The sequence below is a fragment of the Heterodontus francisci genome, chromosome 20 (genome assembly GCF_036365525.1).
Source record: "Heterodontus francisci isolate sHetFra1 chromosome 20, sHetFra1.hap1, whole genome shotgun sequence".
NCBI lineage: Eukaryota > Metazoa > Chordata > Chondrichthyes > Heterodontiformes > Heterodontidae > Heterodontus > Heterodontus francisci.
In genome coordinates this window covers 53,260,340-53,283,576 of record NC_090390.1, presented here as the reverse complement: position 1 = coordinate 53,283,576, position 23,237 = coordinate 53,260,340, and the positions used below count along the sequence as shown (strand labels likewise).

The 23,237-nt window shown below is 42.5% G+C and overlaps 1 protein-coding gene across 3 annotated transcripts in view; it reads right to left on the bottom strand.

Moving 5' to 3' along the window:
• Positions 1 to 23,237, bottom strand: part of LOC137380631 (C-terminal-binding protein 2) — a 318,116-nt gene that overhangs the window by 212,465 nt on the left and 82,414 nt on the right. Inside the window, exon 1 of one of the 3 annotated variants that reach the window (XM_068052765.1) lies at positions 8,044 to 8,133. The exons of the other annotated variants lie outside the window; for them this stretch is intronic. The gene's annotated coding sequence lies outside the window, so the exon portion shown is untranslated. Of the gene's footprint in view, positions 1 to 8,043; positions 8,134 to 23,237 lie in introns of those variants that run through there. 3 annotated transcript variants of the gene reach the window in all.

Sequence of the window (23,237 nt, the reverse complement as noted above, 5' to 3'; positions counted from 1 at the left end):
TCTTAACGAGGTGGAGTTTCAGAAAGCACAGTACTACTTGTGTGTGACATTGAGGAAAATGACAAACTCTCCTTCCCCAGAAGCAAGAATAGCAGCTCTTTAACAAAGGAAGCAACAATTTAAACAGTGATGACGTCAGTGCAATGCCATCTCTTTCAGAATTGCTATGAATCTTAGCAACGCACCATAGCAACAAAGTGTGCTAGACTCCATCACTGGATTCTGCTGGGTACCACTTCACCTTGGTGGAAGAAAATGCCCAGACAAAAAGCTAACGACAGAAAAGGAATTCTGAGCATCAGCATTTTCATCATATTGTAGAAGTGCTGGTGGATAAATGGCGCGCTACATGATGCAGGAGAGACGTCATAATCACACAACTCAAAGCCTAGTCAAACACAGCACACTCACAATCATTTGTACGTTATGTGGTATCACACCCACAGCATGCGATATTCTCGATATTCCATGTATTGCTAGTCAGCACAATGAATTAGCAGGATTTTATTTCATAAAATCACTTATTTCTGACAAATGCGCTCCTCTGTTGCTGTGTCAGTTCAGTCTCAGTGGGAAGTGCCGGGTGTGCTGTACAGAAAGCTATGCCTGAGGTTCAAAATTAGGAGAAGTGTTAGAATTCAAAATGAAATCACTGTGCATGCTGCTGTGACTAGCCTGTCAGTTCCACTGTCTGTATTTGACTGTAAAGTTCTTTCAAGATCTGAAACGGAAATGGCTGCAGATCTTTATGAAACACAAAGCGAACTCTGGCTTTCAACATATGTATGAACATCAAAGAGTGCAAATTATTAGTTTCCAACTGAAAAGGTCACCCACTTCATTGAAAGAGTAACGGAGGTCAGTGGTCTTACTGGCTTATCAGAAATATAACAATTATAATAGTGAAATTATCAATCAAAACATCCTTTGAGAATTGAAGGATAAAGAATGTACTCATATTGTTTATTAAATCAACGTAAGTCTTCCAGATGCATGGATGCAGTTTCCAGAGTTATCCATAAGGGGGCACTTTAATCTAAAACTCATCTCCCGTTAGACTGCATCAGCCTCCACAATGACAGCCGTCTGCTACATATCAAGCTGTGCTGCGTCAAAAAATGGATCTGCTCTTTGTCAGGGACTAATCTTTTAATTAAGAATACAACTTTAAATAATAATTATTAATACATTCATACAAGGAAAACAAGTATTGTAACCGGTGAGAAACTAAAAGTGATTATGTTTCTCCCAATTAAAGCTTCAAAGCAGCCTGCAGCGGAATGATGTCAGAACATTTTGACATATTACCGTATGCTGTACGTTCTGCTCCATGAGTCAAACCCCACTCTGAATACATGACAGCCGCAGCATTTCCTTCTGTTACAATGTGCTCTGTGACCATTTAGCGCCTGCTGGTGTAGCACTAAACTAACTTGCTTCACACAGTTGTAGTCAAACGGACAACTTCCAGCAGTGACCAAGACTAGAATGTGTCATCCATGTGCGATGATGAGACTGCACTGCCACTTAGCATCTATGTCAGCTAACACCCCTTCCTAGCTGTCCCCTCCCCTCAGGCCTGCTGCAATGCATTGACCCTATGGTTTAAATCGCAATGTATTAAGGACACAATTATTCACCTTCCAACAACAGAACATGTGGAGAGCAAAACACAGGTGAGTTCCTTTACCAATAACAAATCTTTTTAATGTATGCATTAACAGTAAAATCTAAGTACTTCCGAGAAAATCTCACTGCAGTGTTTTAAGAGCAGTATCGGTGGGAACTGAAAAAAATGCAGACACAAAATGAGTTTTAACCAATTTAGAATCAAAATATTAAAGAAAAACTATAAATCTATTCCAAAAACACTTCACCACGCGTATCTTTCTCCCGTTTTACTTCATAACACTTCACACTTTGAATTTACAGAAATGGAACTAACGTTCTCAACAAAATCTCTGAATTTTAAAAGTTTGATGACTCTACAAGCATATGGAATCCAAAGTATTTCCTCATTTATTTTACAAAAGTCAATTATAAATTTAGAAACTTTGCCATGAAGCTACATATTAATTTTACATAACTTTAGACATTTGTGCAGCCCAGACCATTAAGTAAATATCCAAAGATATGAAGAGATATGGGGCAAAGGCAAGTATGTGGTGTTAGGTCGCAAATCAGCCATGATCTCAATGAATGGCGGAACCGCCTCGAAGGGTTAAATGGCCTACTCCTGTTCTAATGTTTGTGCCCCACTTGTGGTAACTGAAACAATTTCTTATTCCACTTATTCCTGTTAACTACCTCAGTTAATTGCTCTGGAAACAGTATATTTTTACAGTTTGTCTCAGTGTCGCTCTAAACTTCTATTTCTGTGACACACTGTGACTGCAAATAATTGACAATTGGCAATGTGAGAAGCAGCTGAAGCAGGGAATGTTTCTCTGTTACCAACCAACAGCAGTAAGTACCAGACTACTTGCAAAGCTTGGGTTGTCCTGCTGCTGGGACCGAAAGTGAGACCCGAGCCCGGGTGGACGGACACGAGACCCTGGGCGGCATTTTACTGTCGGCAGCCAATGAAGAGACCACTGGCAGGACTGCTGTCCAATTGAAGACGGTGGCCTGCCTTCCATAGCTGCTGGCCCAATCAGAGGACCAGCAGCTCAACAGCGCCACTGACAGAAGTGGCCACTGCTGAGACTGCAGGATGAAGACGAGGGCACCTCCATGTTCAAGTGCCCTTGAAGGCTGGGTAATTTTTTTAATGTAATGTGCTGGGACCAGGAATGCAGGCCCCAGCGACTGGAGGGATGCACCAACCAGCGGCGACCATACAAGAGGCCCCCCCCACCCCCCCCACCCCCACCCCCCACACACAGCAGTGGCCCCTCCCGATGCTGGTAAAATGCCAGCGGGGCAGGAAGAGGCCGATAATTGGCCGATTAATTGGTTTAATTGGCCGCTCGCTCCAGTCAGTGGGCAGCTGCGCCGCTGAGATTCCCGCCGTTGAAAAAATCCCGTGGCGGCAAGAAGACGTTGGGCTCCCCTCCTGACCCCCATTTGACAAGGCCTCCCAGCCCGTCTCCAGAGGGCTGGTAAAATCCAGCCCATAGAGTTCCAAAAGTTAAAGCAACTATTAAATGAAATATATGAACAAGACTATATACTTCCTTAATTTCTAACTCTAATCCTCTTCAGCAGGAAATAACAACCAATGACAGACAAGGGTTCAATGCTTTCAAATTCAAACAGCTCCAGTTACTTTGCACCCAGTTACACCTCACTAATGGATGCTCCTAACCAATAATATAAGGCGACAGTTACAGCTATACTATTCACTCGTATTATGCGCTGAGCAGAATGAGCTTTTCCAAGCAGTTTTCCCAAGTACAGCTGCAGTGCCAGATTAATAGTTATGGAGCAGGTGCAAAAGATCAGGCTGCTGCAACACAAAACCTGCAACATAAGTGGAACATCATTCACGTGGGATTGTGCCCTATTGTTGTAAAATATCAGTTAAACTATCACTGGGTGCTAATTGCATGAACTAAAGGCTGCAAGCATTTAGAAACTAGTCTTAATTTTTTTCTAAAAAGAATAGGTAGGCATCTGGATTGACTGCATCTTGTGATGTCAAACCTTACTTACCAGTCTGAGAAACTAAATATAAACCCCAATTTTAACTCAGGGCACGAAAGCAGGAAGCTCCCCGTGATGTCGCCAACGTGATGCCGGACGATTTTAACTCCCAATCCTCATTTCAATGTGATTGACAGACTGCCCACACAATCAGGTCGGGAATTGGGTACCCCAACCCGCTTTATGTTCGCAATTTCCAGCAGGACTCCTGAGGCCTATTTAAAGCAGGAATGCAGCTCTTAAAAAGAAGTTGCATTGCCTGAAGACAGATATCATTCAAATACTGCAGCATGGAGGGGAATCTGAGAAATGTAAGAATACTGTTTTTCTGATGTCGTCTTGGAGGTCCTCGTGGAGAAGCTCAGGGCAAGGACAACAAATGGTTCCCCGGCACTTGTAGAAGGATCCCCAAAGTCACTATCCAGCAGGCCCAACAGGATCAGTCCAGCAACATCACCCCCAGAATCTGGCTTCAGTGTAGGAAGAGATTCAATAACCTCAATAATTAGAGATTCAACTACCATCTACAAGATGCACTGCAGCAACTCACCAAGGCTCCTTAGACAGCACCTTCCAAACCCGTGACCTCTACCACCGAGAAAACAAGGGCTGCAGATGCATGGGAACACCAACATCTCAATGTTCCCCTCCAAACCACACAGCATTCTGACTTCGAACTATATCACCATTCTTTCACTGTCGCTGGGTCAAAATCCTGGAACACCCTTCCTAACAGCACTGTGGGTGTTCCTACACCACATGGACTGCAGCAGTTCAAGAAGGCAGCTCACCAGCACCTTCTCAGGAGTAATTAGGAATGGGCAATAAATGCTGGCCTAGCCAGTCACACTAACATCCCCAAATGAATCAAAAAAACCTCACAAGAGGAGTAACGGCAAGTACAGTTCTTCATCTGTCCAGCTCTCTCAACAACACCTGACAACGCTACTTTCACCCCTTCCCACCAAAAATTCCATCCCCTCTGTTGCATCCTTTAAAACACAATCAAAAGGATGCACTGCAACACTTCTTTCTCTTTCCAAACACACTCACCTCATCCTTTCCTCTCTTCAGAGCACACACTCACAGCATTCCCTTCTCACATTCTAGCACTTACAGAACCAGCAACTCCTCCTAGGACTCCTTCGTCACTTGACATTCCACATGCTTGATTTTACATTTATCACCGCCCAATCTTCATCCATCTTGCTTATTCTTCAGTTCTCAGCACATGCACTATATGCGCAAGCCCTGCATATCTCATCTTAACTTTTCAACAGCCAATCCACTAACTCACCAAGAATGTATATAATGCGATGGACACGATCCAAGACCATCTGGGGGGTGGGGTGGTGAGGGCAGGAGCACCCAACACTATAGCCCTCCCCCAAATGGAGCAGGAGGCCCTGGAGATCAGTGGCCTTGGTAAAATCATGAGCATCTGGGAAGGTTAAGCTGGAGGTTTATCAGATCCGCCGTCCACATATTAGTTGTAATCCTTCATTCACCCTCAGCAAATATTCATGAAAGCTTCACAACTGCGAACTACATCTGAAGATAGTTACCAAACAGCATCAAGCCTCTCAGTGCAAATGTAACACTTGCTCCCTTTCCCTTTCCTCTAGGTCCTTCACAGTAGCAAATGTCTCCTGAAAAAGACACCTCAGAGGAGGAGTCACATACTCCATACTTTGCACAAACCTGCCAGATCCTGTTTCTGTGATCGAACACTACCTGGGCATTAATGGAGTGGTAGCCTTTCCTATTCATAGATGCTGCTGCCTGGACTTCTGGTACCCTGATAGTAATATGCGTGCGGTCAAAAATGCCCTGGACGCGAGGGAAGCTGGCCACTGCTGCAACCTCCGAGCTCTTATGTGGACTGTTGAAGGGAGTCTCAACCCAAGCTATTCTCATGCAACTTTGCATCCGTCTTTACCAAGGAAGGAGATGCTGCTAAAGTCATAGTTGAGGATAGTTGAGGCATTGGACGGGCTAAAAATTGATAAAGGAGGTATTAGAGAAACTGGCTGTACTTAAAGTTGATAAGTCACCAGGACCGGATGAGATACATCTGAGGATGCTGAGAGAAGTAAGGATGGAAATTGTAAAGGTACTGGCCATAATCTTCTAATCCCCCTTAGATACAGGGGTAGTGCCAAAAGACTGGAGAATTGCAAATGTGCAATCTTGTTCAAACAAAGATGTAACGATAAGCCCAGCAACTACAGGCCTGTCAGTTTAACCTCAGTGGTGGGAAAGCTTTAAGAAACGATAATCTGGGACAAACTAACAGTCACTTGGGCAAATGTGGATTAATTAAGGAAAGCCAGCACAGATTTGTTAAGGGCAAATCATGTTTAACTAATTTGATTGTTCTTTTTTGATGAGGTAACAGAGAAGGTTGATGAGGTGTACGTGGACTTGCAAGAGGCATTTGATAAAGTGCCACATAGCAAGCTTGTCAGTAAAGTTGAAACCCATGGAATAAAAGGAACAGCAGCAGCATGGATACAAAGTTAGATGAGTGACAGGAAACAGAGTGGTGGTGAACGGTTATTTTTCAGACTACAGGAAGGTATTTAGTGGGGTTTCCCAGAGATTGCGATGAGGACCATTGCTTTTCTTGATCTATATTAATGACCTAAACTTGGATGTACAGGTCACAATTTCAAATTTAGCAAATTATAGAAAACTTGCAAGTATTGTGAACTGTGATAGACTTCAAGAGGACAGAGAGGCTGGTGGACTGGACGCACAGATGGCAGATGAAATTTAATGCAGAGAAGTCTGAATGATATATTTTGGTCGGAAGAACAAGGAGAAGCAATAATAAATAAAGGATGCAATTCTAAAGGGGATGCAGGAACAGAGGGATCTGGGGGGTTATATGTGCACAAATTATTGAAGGTTGCAGGGAAGGTTAAGTAAGTAGTTAATAAAGCATACGGGATCCAGCATTTTATATATAGAGGCATAGAGTACAAAAGCAAGGAAGTTATGCCCAAGGACCTTCTGTATGGTGAGGCAGCCAGGACCAGACAACCAGTAGGACGCCCAAAGCTCCGCATCAAGGCTGCTTGCAAGCGTGACATTAAGGCCCTAAATCATTAGAGAAGAGAAGATTAAGAGGAGATTTGGTAGGGGTGTTCAAAATCATGAGGGGTCTGGACAGAGCAGTTAGAGAGAAACTGTTCCTGTTGGTGCAAGGGTCGAGGACCAGAGGACACCGATTTAAGGTGGACGGCAAAAGAACCAAAGGCAACATGAAGATAAACTTTTTATAAACACAGGAGGTGGTTAGAATCTGGAATGCACTGTCTGAAAGTGTGGCTGAGGCAGTTTCGATCGTGGCTTTCAAAACGGAATTGGATGATTACCTGAAAAGAAAAAATTTGCAGGGCTAAGGGGAAAAGGGTGGGGGAGTGAGACTAGCCGAGTTGCACTTGCAGAGAGCCGGCACAGGCACCAGGGGCTGAATAGCCTCCTTCTGTGCTCAAACCATTCTATGAGCTCTCAGTGGCCAAAATGGCTACCCTGGAGTATCAAGATTTCTGACTGCTATTTGAACAGGATAATGATGCATGGTGCGGAGGGGGAAGAGAAAGGAACCTTAAAAAAAAGAGCACAGTCTCTTTATTAAGAATAGAAGAAGAGGCAATAGGACGACACAAAAATAAGTTAACAACCCAGAAATCAACCTAAATTATTCTAGTTGGTAACTTACCTAAAATTGTTCCCTCAGAACAGAAGTTCTCCAAACTTCAATTGCCTGCAAGAGCAAAATATTACTAATTGCCGAACACACCACCTGTGCTCAGTTGCTATGGCATTAGGAAAATATTTGTTTGTACAAATCTTAGTATTCAACACTTTCATCATTTTTGGCAGATACCAGTAAAATGAAACAATAATTATTAAAGTAATTAAATTAATAATGTGCAGCATGTAGTTTTGAAATGCCTAGCAATGGGTAACGTCATTAAAAGAGAAATAGTTCCTATTTGAAGATAAAATCACTGAGTTAGCACAAATAACAAAATCCAAATAGGTTACATTTAAATATTCGATGCACTGTATAAAATCCTTCCCTTTTTATATTCCCTCCTAAATTGCTACACATAGGTCTGTGGATAAATTCAACTTAAAAAAAGCGACAATGATCAGCAATTTTTTTAAAGTATTAAATACAAGGAACCTCAAAGCAAACAAGGATGTCAGATCTGACGCAAATTATTAATACTTCCACAATTTAGGTAAGGTTCAACAGAAAAAAGAATGCTGCCCCTTCAAGACAAATATTTTTAGGTGGTACAAGACTGCAGGTCCTGTTTTACAGAGCTGTTTTACAAGTACAGTCAAGTATAGAACGACCTCTTACATTTGAACCCAACTCACCTCTGAGGTCTCTACAACTGGCAAATAACCCACTGGAGGAAACATGTCGGCTCCTCTGTGTCATGTTCCCGATCAGACACAAATAGCACCAACAGCAACACAAGGTATAAATCCATAGCGCGACTTTCATTTCCTGTTAGCAATGTTGGGACTTTCACAGGAAACCAGAATATAAAACAAGCAAATGCATGAATCAATATTTCCTTGTTGGAAAACAAGATGGTGACAGTGCTAATCAAAAAATGCAGTCAAGAAAACAACTGTATTTATAACTGAACTGAACAAAATCTGGAAAAACTTCTTCATAAAACCAAACTTAACTTCTCAACGGGTTAAAGAGAAAGCAGGGCCAATACACTGTTTAAAAAGGTTTGTTTGTCTTGAGCATCATGCTCCTGGCTGCTGATTGCTTCCACATATCAAACACAACAGATGGATTAAGTAGCAAACGATTAAGGAGATGTGCAGCCCGTGAGGGTTTTACTCCGAGTAGGCGAGGACTATTTTGGCTTTGTTAAAATGAAACCTCAAATGCTGAGATGTACCATGACTGCACGATTTTCAGTCTGTTTTTAGCACAGTGCAGAAACTGTATAAAAGGGTGTCATTAACATTTCCCAAATCCTGGGAATATAATTACGTGAGTTGGCACTGCTCACTTTAAAACGCTACAAACCTCAAACTACTGGTACAACCAGGATGTTTGCAGTTTTTAAAAATATAATTTGAAATTCAGGGACAGCATTTAAACTGGCATCCTTAAAAATGGAACCAAGCAAGTAACTGCATGCACTGCCTAGCTACTGTACTTAAAATTCCCCAGTGCTGTAATTTATTTAGACTTTTAAGATAATTCTGCATTAATGGACAGGTTTGGGCACAATTGCGGGTAGTTTTATCTTACTAATAAAGAGCTTTCAGGGAAGCCCCTAATACATTAGGCAGAAGCTACCTATAGGGCTGTTAAGCAGAGCATGCTTAATCAATTCCACTGGGGTGCATGATTAATCCTGCAATAGTAGCACCTAATAGCCCAAGAGCCCAGTCTTACTCAAAACACAGCCAAATTGGGTTCAATTTTTAGCTAACTCTTTGATCACAATCTCTGTGGTAGCATCTATCTGAGCACTACACACTGAATGGTGTATATAACTGAATAGATTTACAAACAATACTATATAACCAGAACACTCACTTTCACATCTCAAATTTGATATCAATTGTTGTGCAAATGTACAAATTCATTATGTGATGTACTGTGAGTACAATTCCTTCCAAAGTTAATCAAAATCTGCTGTTTCTTTTCGTTGCAAGTTGTTAAGTCTAACAATAGGATTTAAACAGGATGAAGTGCGCAGGAAGACATACAGGTTTTAACCTCGGGGTCATGGGCCTGCATTCAAGCCATGAATTCAAAAATCTAATTTGGTGGGTGTGGACTCAGCAGAATGAGAACCTCCCACAATGAAGGAGATTCTATGAGTCAAGGTTAATCTGCCTGGCACTAGGCATTGGAATACGATATGTGAGCTGCTTTTGGAATTGGTAAAAGTTGCTCATCTTTTTTGAATAGGTGGGGGCAACCTAGAATACCACTAAAAATAGTTAAGATTCCTCTGTACAGGAGTGTGGCTTTCCAGTACAAGATTATTAAGCACCAAGATGGGGATGGTAGCGATAAATACACAGCTAAGTCGCTACAAAACGTACTGAGTGTTCTATCACCATCAATGGTTTCCACATCTTTACAAAAGCCCCTTTGTCACAATGCAATAAAGTGCACAAGTAAAAGATAGCAGTAATAGCATAGGTAGCTACATTACTGAGATCAGCTTGTGCAAGTAAAAAAAAAGTTTACAAAAAATTATGAAAGGGCAGTGAAACTGACCCACATCCCTTCAGTTAAAAAGAAGCAGTTAATGGCTCCGCTTGGCAAGAGGTTGCTGGCTTGGCCTTGTTCTATCTAAGGAAATGTTACCTTTTTTTTAACATGAGCTTTTCTGTTATGATTCTTACAGAGAGAGGGACTCGCTCCAAAAAGACAATATCTGACATTTCTTTCAGCCAATCTGTGTACTTAGTAACACACAGCAGCTTATCCGGCTATCTAAAAGTGTCTTGAGGGCCACTAAGAATCTCATAAACAGTAATCACACATTATTGTCTACTTTACTATCCAAGTCTGAGACTCGTGGCATCCCCAGGTGAATGAAGGATTTTAGTAGACATTTCGAGAAAGGTGGAAAGCAAATCAAAGACTCTTGCACCAGATGGTAACCTCCATTGGCCACAGAGGGCCTGCCCCTCTGTCCTGTGGAGCTTGACCAGCATAAACAATGCCACCCTGTAGAAACAGATGTCACATTACATACTGCTGCACTGATCCATGCAATAAGATTGGATTTCAAGAGGCCTGGAGTTTATTCCCCACTACCTCATTCAGCTGTAGGGATTTCCCTCTGACAAGTCACGAGGCTATAAAGAGTGAGTTAGCGTAGCAGCTCTCTGGGAGCAAGAGCACAAGCAATCTTCAGCATTAGAAAACCACAGTGTCCCTTTCAAGATATTAATACAGGATCAGCTCACTGTACTTGCCAAAGGACTGCAGACATGTGACTACAAGACCAACAGTAAGCAGCTTGTTTATCTGACTTCCAGCCAGAAGTACTCGCAAACTATAAATAGATTGGATCAGTCCCAGCGCTTGGAGTTTAACTGAACTGAAAAGGTAACAAAGCCTAAAATGATTTATAAAAGACTCCTCGAGTATTCTTTACAAATACAACCACCTAACTTTTTCGAAAACCATTTATAAAGGAAAATTTCATTGCTCTGACAAAAAATGCCTGACAGTGTTCTGTTCCTAATATCTTAATGAACGTTTCAGATCCGTATAGAATCTTAAAAAACATTTCATGCAGGACTCTTTAGCATCATTTCTGTGTGTGTGTGTGTGGGTATTTTAATTTTTGACAATGAATACCGTGTCATGTAACGCAAGATACCAACCTGAGCCAAGCACAGTTTCAATAGGCAAATGAGGCATCCCATTATGTTTAAAATGCACTGCAATCCTTTGTGATCTGTGACAGAGCCATAAAATTCTACAGTATAATACTTATTGGATATTCACATAAGATTGTGAATATTTATACAAGGTAATTGTAGATTTAGAAAATTGAAAATTGGCATTTATTTTGACTTTACATCCTCCTATAATAATTTTCAGTTTAAAAAAAACTTCTCATGACATATATATCAAATTCCATGGTGTATCACCAATGGTAGAAGTCACCTTGAGTTAAATTCAGTGACTACTGTGGGGATTTGGGTTGTAATGTATCTTTACCATAGAGGGGAATCTGGGCACTGGGGGAGCCAGGAGACAGAGGGGGAAAGAAGCAGCAAGTCATGCAGATGTAGAATACTTGTAGAATTTATCAAATAGTAGGCCTGGCAGAGGAGACTTCCTTCTTCCTTTGTTTTTACAAATCAGTGTTTTGTTTTAGCAATGCCCATCACTAATAGCTTTCCTCCAGGAGAAACAGCTCCTTTAATAACACAGCTGTCATCATAGTAAAAGTAAGGTTTATATCTTGAACGTTTGGCAGAGGAGTGTATTATTATTGACCTAGACCATGCACTGATTTTATTTTTGTTCCCCATACCAATTCTCTGCCCTCTCCTGAAGGCACAGATTCCTTTCTGGGTGACCTATCCACAGGTGCCCCTCTCTCTCCAGTAGCTCAATGAAGTAGCCATTGTTCACGTGCGAGTCTTGACATTGAAGATCAGCAAGCTATTTGGCCACAGGGAGCATCACACACACACACACGTACTTTTCGCCGGAGTCACAGGACAACAATCAGCAGGGGGGAACAGCGACCATATTCCCTCTTTTTAACTCGGGCCACCAAAGCTGATTTTAGTGCACCTGCCGCCAGCCTAACTGAGATCAGCTTACAACACAGAGCAGGGATTGAGCCTGGGATCTTCCTCAGTGTCGTCAGTGCAGCTTTTATTATCTGAGCATTGAATTTTTCTCTTCAGGTAAGTGGATTGCTCCTGCCAGCTCCAAGTGATGACCTTTATGAATTATAATGTGAGAATCAGCCAAATGATCAAGGCTATTCGAGCTTCCATACTAAGTTAGCTGCCGTCAAGCAAGGAACTGTGGGGTGGTGCACAAGGGAGTTACAACGGACATCAGCACTCCAGGATGGGAGAGCAGTGAGGAATCAGCCAGTTTCCTAGCGCTGATGACTAGTCAGCGACTCCTGTAGTCAATGCCGCTAGGATAGTGGGTGAGGACGGGGACGGGCACGGACAGCCCACTGACTCTCACCCCCACTGAAGTTCACGTGTGAACAACATCACTCAGACAACCCTACCTGTGGAATTGTAGCCTGACAGGACCTGCTGCCTACAAAATCCTTCATGTTTTCACACTCTCTGGCTGTTGGCAGCATAGTGACACGGCACATTAAAGAACTGTTACGGTGCAGCTTAGTCGCCATATTTACTGTCCGAGCTACTAATATCAAACTGTGCTGTTGCTGGGAAGCTCCACGTCAAGATCAGGTACCCCACAAGAGGGCCAATTCAAGCAGGGAGGCCACTTATACATCTGCAAGTGGCTACCTCTACAGTGACACTGGTCACCTCCCTAACCTCTCAACCGGAAAAGGTGACTGCAGGGGGGAAACTAAGTTAAATGGGGGGAAGGGTGGGGGGGAGGGGGGACGAAATATGAAACATCTGATAAGGAACTTTCACTTTACCCAATCTTATAGCAGCAGAACAAAGTTAGGTTTATCTAGAATTACACATTGCAACCGGAGATCAATCTCAATGGGAGGTCTCATACCAACATACCTCAGTTTTTGAAGTCTGCACAGGCGGCACAGTGGCACAGTGGTTAGCACCACAGCCTCACAGCTCCAGTGACCCGGGTTCAATTCTGGGTACTGCCTGTGTGGAGTTTGCAAGTTCTCCCTGTGTCTGCGCGGGTTTTCGCCGGGTGCTCCGGTTTCCTCCCACCACCAAAGACTTGCAGTTGATAGGTAAATTGGCCGTTATAAACTGCCCCTAATAGAGGTAGGTGGTAGGGGAATATATGGACAGGTGGGGATGTTGTAGGAATATGGGATTAGTGTAGGATTAGTATAAATGGGTGGTTGATGGTCGGCACAGACTCGGTGGGCCGAAGGGCCTGTTTCAGTGCTGTATCTCTAAATTAAAAAAATATAGGGGAGAGTTTAAACTAGCTTGGCAGGGGAATGGAAACCTAAGCATTGTGTCATGCCAACTTGCTCTGTTGAATGATCATTTTCTTTAATCCACTGACTGGAGATTTGAATTTATATTTTTGAAGAAATTTTAAAAAGAACAGATAAAAAAAGATGACTTTGCTGGCAGCTTATGATGGTCACCTAATTTGCAACACTGTATCCTACATTGCTAGGGTTGTGAGGAGGGAGACAAAATGTCTGCTCATTTCACAGCAAGAACCAAGACCCAGGAAGTTTAAGGGAACTACCTGTTCTTTTAGCAAGAAGAAATACTGCTAAATGCTATGTTTGAATCACTGAGTAACTGACATGTAACAAGCCCCTCCCCATCTGTGATTTTAAGCTTGCATTTTTCTGCAGCCAAAAGGAGAACCTTCTTAACTCTGACACGTGCTGACCAAAGTGGAGGGGGGGTTCCCTCTCTTTCTCTCTCTCCATTTCAGTTTACAAGCTTCAAACTCTGCCTGCTGACTGATCACCTTTGCATACTCCAGCTACAATCAGAAACCCCGTTGGAGCTGAATCACCAAACTTCACAGACTGTATATACCTTTTTTCTATGGACTCTAACTTAAGCAATCTACCTTTCCTCACTCTGTGACCTATTTGTGTGTAAACCTCTAGTGTGTGTGTGTGAGTGAAAGTTGGCGGGTAGTTTATTATTTTCATTCGTTCAGTTTAGGTACAATAAAATTAACCTCTTTCTTTGTTAAACTCAAGAAAACCTTTCCGATTGATTCTTGTTATGACCATAGCAAGTACATAATCAAACACCTACTGAATTGGCGAGGACATCCACTTTGAGAAAGAATTAAACCCTGTTGTAGTCAAACAAGGAAAAGGAAAAAAGGGAAGCCCTTCGACCCCTCCTCACTTGACCGTAACAATAGATTCAAAAGAAAGAGAAGCAAAGCTAGAAATAGAAGGCAGAAAATTAGTAAACGAGTATGGAAGGTCAAGGAAACAAAGGCTATAAAACAGGCAAGTGATTAGTGGTATATACTTCAATGCAAGTCTAGTGAATAAGGCAGAGGAGCTGAGGGAACATATAGACTCTTGGAAGTCTGATATCTTAAGTATTATTGAATCATGGTTAAAGGCGGCCAGGAATAGCAGCTGAACATTTCTGGTTACAGGATTTTCAGATGGGATAGAGAGGGGGATAAAAAAGGAAGGGGGGATCACAGCTGTGAGGAGGGAGACTATGCTGGAAGGAGCATTAAAAGAGGCCTTATGGGTTGAACTGAGGAACCAAAAAGGATCAAATCACACTGCTGGGAATGTACTATCGACCTCCAAACTGTCAGAGAGAGACAGAAAAGCAAATGTGTAGCCAAATTCTGAAAAGTGCAGCAACAAAAGGGCAGTAATAGTAGGGGATTTCAATTACCCAATATTAACTGGGATAAATTCAGTGTAAAAGCTTTAGGGGGAACAAATTTCTTAAAACGCATTCAGGAGACCTTTTTTAGCCAGTACGTAGCAAGCCCAACAGATGAAAGGACAGTTTTGAATTTAGTTTTATGGGATGAATCTGGGCAGGTGAAAGGGGCATCAATGGGAAAGCATTTAACAGGTAGTGATTATAATTCAGTTACACTTAGAGCAGTTATGGAAAAGGACAAAGATAGATCAAGAGGAAAAGTTTTAAATTGGGGAAAGGTCAATTTTATTAAGCTGAGACATGATTTGGCAAAAGTGGACTGGAAACAGCTACTTGAAGGTAAATCAGTGTCAGAGCAGTGGGAGACATTCAGGGAGGAGCTAAAGAGGGTTCACAACAAATATGTTCCACAAAGAAAAATGGTGGGGCTCCTAAGTCTAGACCCCATCCCCCCACCCCACAACCCCAGATGTCAAAGAGCATATAGAGTAGGATAAAGCAAAAAAAAGAAAGCACATCAGATACCGAAAGCTCAATACTACAGAAAGCCTACAGGAGTATAGAAAGTGCAGGGGTGAAATTAGAAGGAAATTAGTAAAGCAAAGACAGGGCATGGAAAAATATTGGCAAGTAAAATCAAGGAAAACCAAGAGATGTTTTATAAATACATAAAGAACAAGAGGATAACGAAGGGAAAAGTACAGCCAATTAGAGACCAAAAAGATAATTTGTGTATGGAGGAGGATGTGGACATGGTTCTTTATGAATACTTTGCATCTGTTTTCATAAATGAGAGGGACAGTACAAACATTATAGTTATGGAGGAGTGTGAAATATTGGATGGGATAAACATAGTTATGGAGGAAATATTACGGTGTTTAGCAACCTAAAGTGGTTAAATCACTAGATCTGGATGCAAGGGAAGAAAAAACGGAAGCTCTGACCATCATTTTGCATCCTCTCTGGTTACAGTCATGGTGCCACAGGACTGGAAGACTGCTAACATTGTACCGTTCTTTAAAAAGGGAGGAAGGGATAGCCTAAATAATTACAAGCCAGTCAGCCTAACCTCGATAGTGGGCAAATTATTGGAAAAATTCTGAGTAATTATATAAATCGTCATTTAGAGGCACGGATTAATCAAGGACAGTCAGCATGGATTTGAAAGGGAAGGTCGTATCTGACTAACTTGATTGAATTCTTTGAGGAGGTAACAAGGAGGGTTGATGATGTAGTCTACATGGATTTTAGCAAGGCTTTTGACAAGGTCTCCCACATGGCAGACTGATCAGAAAACTGAAATCTCATAGGATCCAAGGGAAAGTGGCAAGTTGGATCCAAAATTGGCTCAGTGGCAGGAAGCAAAGGGTAATAGTTGATGGGTGTTTTTGTGACTAGAAGGCTATTTCCAGTGGGGTTCAGCAGGGCTCAGTATTGGATTCCTTGTTGTTTGTGGTATATAGCAATGATTTAGACTCACATGCAGGGGGCATAATGAAGAAGTTTGCAGATAATATGAAAATTGGCCTTGTGATTGATAGTGAGGAAGAGAGCTGTAGACTGCAGGAAGATATCAATGGACTGGTCAGGTGGGCAGAAAAATGGCAAATAGAATTCAATCCAGAGAAGTGTGAGGTAATATATTTGGGGAAGGCAAACAAGGCAAGAGAATACACAATAAATAGTAGGATACTGAGAAACATAGAGAGAGAGGGACCTTGGTGTGTATGTCCACAGATCCCTCAAGGTAAGCAGGCCAGGTAGATAAGGTCATACAGCACCGAAACAGGCCCTTCGGCCCACCAAGTCTGTGCCGACCATCAACCACCCATTTATACTAATCCTACATTAAACCCATTTCCCTCTCCCATCCCCACCTTCCTTCAATTCTCCTACCACCTCCCTACTCTCGGGGCAATTTACAATGGCCAATTTACCTATCAACCCTCAAGTCTTTGGCATGTGGTAGGAAATTGGAGCATCCGGAGGAAACCCACGCAGTCACAGGGAGAACTTGCAAACTCCACACAGGCAGTACCCAGAACCGAACCCGGTTGATCAAGAAAACATACAGGATACTTCCCTTTATTAGCTGAGGCCTAGAGTATAATAGCAGGAAAGTTATGCTAGAACTGTTAGTTAGTTAGTTACACTGCAGCTAGAATCCTGCGTACAGAATAACAGGAAGGATGTGATCACACTAGCGAAGATCTACAAGGATGTTGCCAGGAATGGAGAAATTTAGCTATGAGGAAAGATTGGATAGGCTGGGATAAAAACAAGAAATGCTGGAAATACTCAGCAGGTTTGGCAGCATGCTGCCAGACCTGTTGAATATTTCCAGCATTTCTTGATTTTATTTCAGATTTCCAGCATCTGCAGAATTTTGCTTTTATTGGATAGACTGGGGCTGTTTTCTTTGGAACAGTGAAGGTGAGGGGAGATTTAATTGAGGTTTATAAAATTATGAGGGCCTAGATAAAGTGGATAGAAAGGAACTATTTCTGTTAGCAGAGAGGTCAGTAACAAAGCGGGCATAGATTTAAAGTAACTGGTAGAAGGAGTTAGAGGAGAGTTGAGTATTTTTTACACAGAAGGTGGGAAGGGTCTGGAACTCACTGCCTGGAAGGGTGGTAGAAGCAGAAAACCTCATCATATTTAAAAAGCACTTGGATATGCACTTGAAGTGCCATAATCTACTGGGTTACGGACCAGGAGGTAGAAGGTGGGATTAGGCTGGATAGCTCTTTATTGGCCAGCATGGACACAATGCGCTGAATGGTCTCCTCCTGTGCTGTAAGTCTTGTTTCTATATTTCTATATATTGCATGTCTTTTTTCACCCAAAATGTGAGTATTCAGTAGAGCTGCCCACTAGTATAAACAACAGACTTTCACTTTATCTACCTAGTTTATGGTACCAGTTCACAAAGTAAACTAAGCTTATACCCATGCTGCATCACATATTCTGGCCTAGAGCTGCACCAACATCTGATCATATCAGGTCCCAGTAGATAGTATCATGTACACTCTTCATCAGTAGACACAAGGTCAGCACGCACTGCTGCTTTCAATTCTCCCCTTGTGTGCTGATTACCAAAAGCTGATGTGTGGCTTATGCATCATCATTCAACGATTACAAATAAGTTCCAACGTACCTGCTCATGTTGTCGCCATTTCCAAATAACAAGTGTGCGCTCACTCTCAGTTTGTACGTGTGGAGAATTTTCAGGTGGGGAAGATTCAGCTAACTGGCAAGGATATGAGGTGTAGCAGGTTACCATAGAGGTCTATAGCACAGAAGGCAGCCATTGGGTCCATCACATCTATGCCAGCTCTTTCCCAGAGAAAGCTAAAACTAATCCCACTTCCCACACTCTGCCATAGTCTTAAGTCTTCATCTGCTTCTATCCTATTTTCCTTTAATAGGCGCAATGGCCTCTGTGTTAAACACACCCTATGGCAAATCATTCTATGCTCCAACAATTCTCTGTCTAAAGAAATCTGAATGTGGAATGGACTGTGCAGAGTTAGGGCTGTTTTCAGCTCCCAGGAACTTTGTTATTTTACTTGGTACAAAATATACCACTAAACTAAGCCATGTTTTATGTTTAGAGTTTGGGTTACAAACAAATGTAGGTGATAGTTCGGAAGTGAGGGTGAGTTGGAAGGACTCATTAAATATACTATGAGTATTTAATTCTGGTTCAAGTCCATTACAATATTTCCCTAACAGTAAATCTTCCTGCAGAATGAACTAGGTTAAGGCCATAATTATCTCATTAAATATTTATTTTAATGGAATTGTATTAAAAAAAACAGCTGAATTTAAAGGCCTAAGCACTATTTATATCAGCAGAAGAATCACAAAAATGCCCTCAGCAGATTGCTCTACTTTCAGGACGAAAAACAAACATATTCATAATTGCAATTACTATGTTCACAGCTCTTGCAAAATTAAATTAAGTGTAGTTGGAATTTTTTTTGTCTAGAATGCCAGTTTTAAACTTTAAAAACAGAATGCTGGTTCCACATTTGTCTCCTGTTGTGTCCATGCAACATGTGCACGGGCTTTTCATTCTGCTGAACATACAGTCGTTAAAACAGGGATGAATTTGGTAAGGGCAGTTGTGTGGGTTTCTTGGTATAAATGAGGTATTAGAGGCTGCTGTTGTGACCAGGTGAGAAAGGTGTTTAGGGGTCCCTCTCAGCCTTCACTGGTCTTACACAGGGTTTGATTTTAAACACACCGTGTTTTTAGCTCCCCCTTGATGAATCCTTGTTCACCACTTTCCAATTATAAGGCAAACAAACCAGCCCAAACAGGCTTTCTTAGGTTTAAAGAAGAAAAGTTGAAATTTATTAAACTTAAACTCTAATTCGGATGACGCCTAGGGATACATGACACGCCCACGCTAACATGCATACATGATACACACATGCAAAAAGAGACAGAAAAGAGAATAAAGTGGGAAAGTTTGAGGCAATATCTGAACAGTTTTTGTTATGGTTCTTCGAACTCACTGTAGAGTCCTTGATTGTAGGTAGATCTTGCTTTTCATTGGGGCCCAGTATTCTTCTTGAACCTTGTTCACTGTAGGAGACTTTTCTCTCTTGAGGTTCATGGGTCTTCAGTGGATTCAGAGGCTTGTGAGAAAGAGATGGGAGCAGGCAGACAGGATAGGCTGTGGCGAGCCAGCCAGGAGAGATCTTCTCAATCCAGGAACATTCTGCTTTCTGCCCAAACTATTTGTACAAATTCAAAAAACTCAGGTTGCCCAGCAGCTTAGTCATGTTACTAGTTGGCTTGATCATGTCCATTTGTGTATTCGGCCATCTTAGCAGTCAACTTGGAGTGCGAGCTCCCCCACCTTCAACGTCTGGTGATCAAAAGTCCATTATGGATTGAATGTCAGGGAATGGTCCTTTGTCCTTTCCAAGCACTGCCTGTTAATATGCAAATGTCTTTCCAGCTAAGGGTCCATTGTGGGTTGAATGTGTCAGGGAATGACTGCTTTGTCCTTCCAAACACTGTCTTTTAATATGCAAATGTCTTTCCAGTCAAGATCTGGCAATTTTTTAAAGCAAGTCCTTTCTTCACTTCAACAACAGTTTGAAATTTAATGTCCATGTGGTGAAATTAATGTGCCTCATGCTTGGCAGGTGGGGGCCCTCATGACACCACCATTTGAATAAACTTAGACTGCATTTATTAGAGTTCCCTCCAACACGACAAGAGCCAGAGCAACTAAGGTAAATACAGGATGCTGTGCATCACTGGCCACCATTGTGTTCTAAAAACTGACCCTGCGGCCCACAGGTGCAAGCCAGAACAAAGTGCTTTTTACAATACTGTCCTGTATGGACCTCAATCCCCCACAAATCTTCAGCCATAAACTTAATTCATAATGCAAGGTTGTTTGATGTCTCTCCACATTCTAACCTGCAGCGTAAATAGGATGAGCTTAGAGTGCCAGCATCCCTAACCCATTGCAGCCAGCGGACAGTCAACAGCTACAATAGCAGGTTATTTGTGGGAGCTTGCTGTGTGCAAACTGCCTGCCACATTTCCTGCATAACACCAGTGACTACACTTCAATAAGACTTCATTGGTTGTGAAGGGCTTGGGACATTCTGAGGTCATGGAAGGCGCTTTATAAATACGTCTTTCTTTTTAAGGTATAAACATCATTACATTTGTGAATTCTCTCATCTCAACTGGGTCCATCTCCAGGAGTGGGGAAAAGCTGCTAATCAAGATAGCCCATTCTCACATTGTCCCAACCTGCACTCTCCTGCCCTCCAGCACCAAGCACACACTGGTTGGAGCTGGTGCTATTAAAAAAAAGTGTCTGCCTCTTACATTTCCAGTTCTTACACATGCGATTCCCAGTGGGGCTTGGTATGTTTTGTATCATTAGTGTCTTAATCTCCATGACATTTCAAATTTCTATTTGATTTAAATATGAATACAGTTGAATTCTGACAAGCACATAGTTTAAGTAATTTGCCAAAAAATGTTCATCCCTGGACCAGGCTCCACTGAGTTCAGGTATAAATCTTTCCAAGACTCCACTGCAAGGCCCAGATTTAAAATTAATCTTCAGAATACATTTTACCATATCAGTGCTGGCCACTCTTTCTAACAGAATGGAGAAAATTACAGGCTGCCACCTGCTAATAGTAGATTAAATTAATTGCAGGTTAAATATGTATCACTGATACCTTTTAGTGATGGCCAGTAATTTATTTCTCAATGAACCCTGATCCATTTCAATGCCTGATTTTATAAGTGGTTATCACTAAGGTTACACTCTGTCTAGGATGACATCATCAACCTTTAAATGGGGGTGGGGGTTGGTGTAGAAAAGGATTTGACTGACAGATGCAGACGGGGCTGTTTCCAGGTACCCCCGGCTTATTCAACACTGCCACACAGATAAAACCTAATGTTCAGGCAGGAAGTTCAAAATAGCACAACTGCTGATCTGAAGGCTTGTCTGATCATTTCTTTCAAATCTATCCCTACTTGAACAGCCCCTGTAACATTGCTACCCTTTACATAGTAAACAAGCAGCCAGGGAGATCCTGCTTCAGTCATTTTTATAGTTGTGTCCACCGTCCTCAGGAAGATGTTAACTCATGCTAAGGGACAGTGCCACAAGTGCTCACTGTCCTCTGTTAACGCACTCAACTGAATACTTTTCATGCATAATTCCACTGTTTCAGGCACCTCAAAGAGCAGGCAATTTCGACAGGGTAAAATGTTTTCTGAAGATTAATTTTAAAGCTGGGTCCTCAAATGACATCATAATAAAAGCTGGGTCCTCAAATGACATTATCATCACAGGAACTAAGCAAGAGGAGATACTTGGGGTGAAATTAGTCAACGGCAATAGTCCAAGGTGGGCCAATAGTGGATCTGCAGTCAATATTACACCGCACCTGATTTTGAAATTGACAGAAAAGAAAATCGTCTGCGATGTAAAACAGCCTTTCGATTCGCTACCAGCCCATTCTGGACTACAGACGTTAACTGCTTCACTCCCACTGCTTCCAGTTGCAATGAAGCAACTGAATTAATGCTATATATCCAACTAAATGACTTGACTGCGGAAGGAGCTTGGATTCACTCCCTCCTCATAACTCAATGGGCTGAATTTAACCAGCCCCTCGATGCCGCAGGACGTGGCGGGGAGTGGGGGGGCCCGGCAAAATTCTGCAGGGAGAGGCCCGCCTCGACCCATGACATCAAGAAGGGCCTGCCACATGTTACCAGCGGTGGGGGGCGTGGGGAGGGGGGGACCTCGGTGTGGCCCCCACCCCACCACCTGGCAGTGGGCCCTTCATCTACATATGCAAATCAATCCAAATGACATGCAAATAGACTTACCGCGTGCAGGTGGTCATCCCACGCCAATTTTACCGCCAACAACCGCAGCTTGTGCGTCTTCAGAACTCCGTACGGAGATCCAAGACGAGAGCCTGGTGGGGAGGAGGGAGGAATAACATTTTCAGGGTGGCAGGGGTGGAGGAGTTTGGAAAACATTTATTATTGGCTGTGGGGATGGTGGGAAGGGATTGAGGGTCAAAGGGAACAAATGTTGGTGGGGGGGGAAGTTCGGGATACTAATAAAATTTTATCATGGGAGTAGAGGGCAATTAATGTATGACTTTTGCATTGGGAGGGTGGGATACGTGATTGACACCTGACATATTTTATTTTTAATTCCCGGAGATCGGGACCTTTAAATTTTAAAATGTAACTGAAGGGCTTCAAGCCCTTTAAAAATGGCGCCAGCACCTGTGCAGTGGCGCCGGACGCCGTTGCTGGGGTCACAGCAGCTGCCCCCTCTACGTCATCTGGGACGGCATCTCCACCCCCTCTATTTAAATGAGTCCCCGCGTCTAATATGGGGGCGCTCAGGGACGGCGCATCCGCGTGGGATGCACACTACCGTCAGAGTGCGCCGCCACAAAATGCGCCACAATCGTAAAATCCAGCCTAATAACTCTAAGTCCCAACAATGAAATTAAAGAACACCACTTAAAAAATGTACAGAAAAAAAGGGATGGGAACAAATATTTTGTAAATGTTTGATTTCTGAAACAATACTAATGTTGAGATTCACTGAAGGTTTACATTAAATTAAAGAAAATGATGGTGGTGACATGGAGCTGCACCAACTGGTAGCAGAGATAGGGAATTCAGGCACAGGAATCGGTAAGCCCCACTGGACAGTCCACAGAGGGCCCGCTGACCCCTGGCCCAAAATTCCTGATGACCAGTCCCAGTGGGAGAAATGCTGTACCGCGAACAAGTTTATAAAACCACCCTTACATGTAACCTACAAACTTGAAGTGCTAATACAATTATCTCCAGTTCGTCTTCTTCTTTGGCCTCCTTGTCTCGGGAGACAATGGATAAGCGCCTGGAGGTGATCAGTGGTTTGTGGAGCAGCGCCTGGAGTGGCTATAAAGGCCAATACTAGAGTGACAGACTCTTCCACAGGTGCTGCA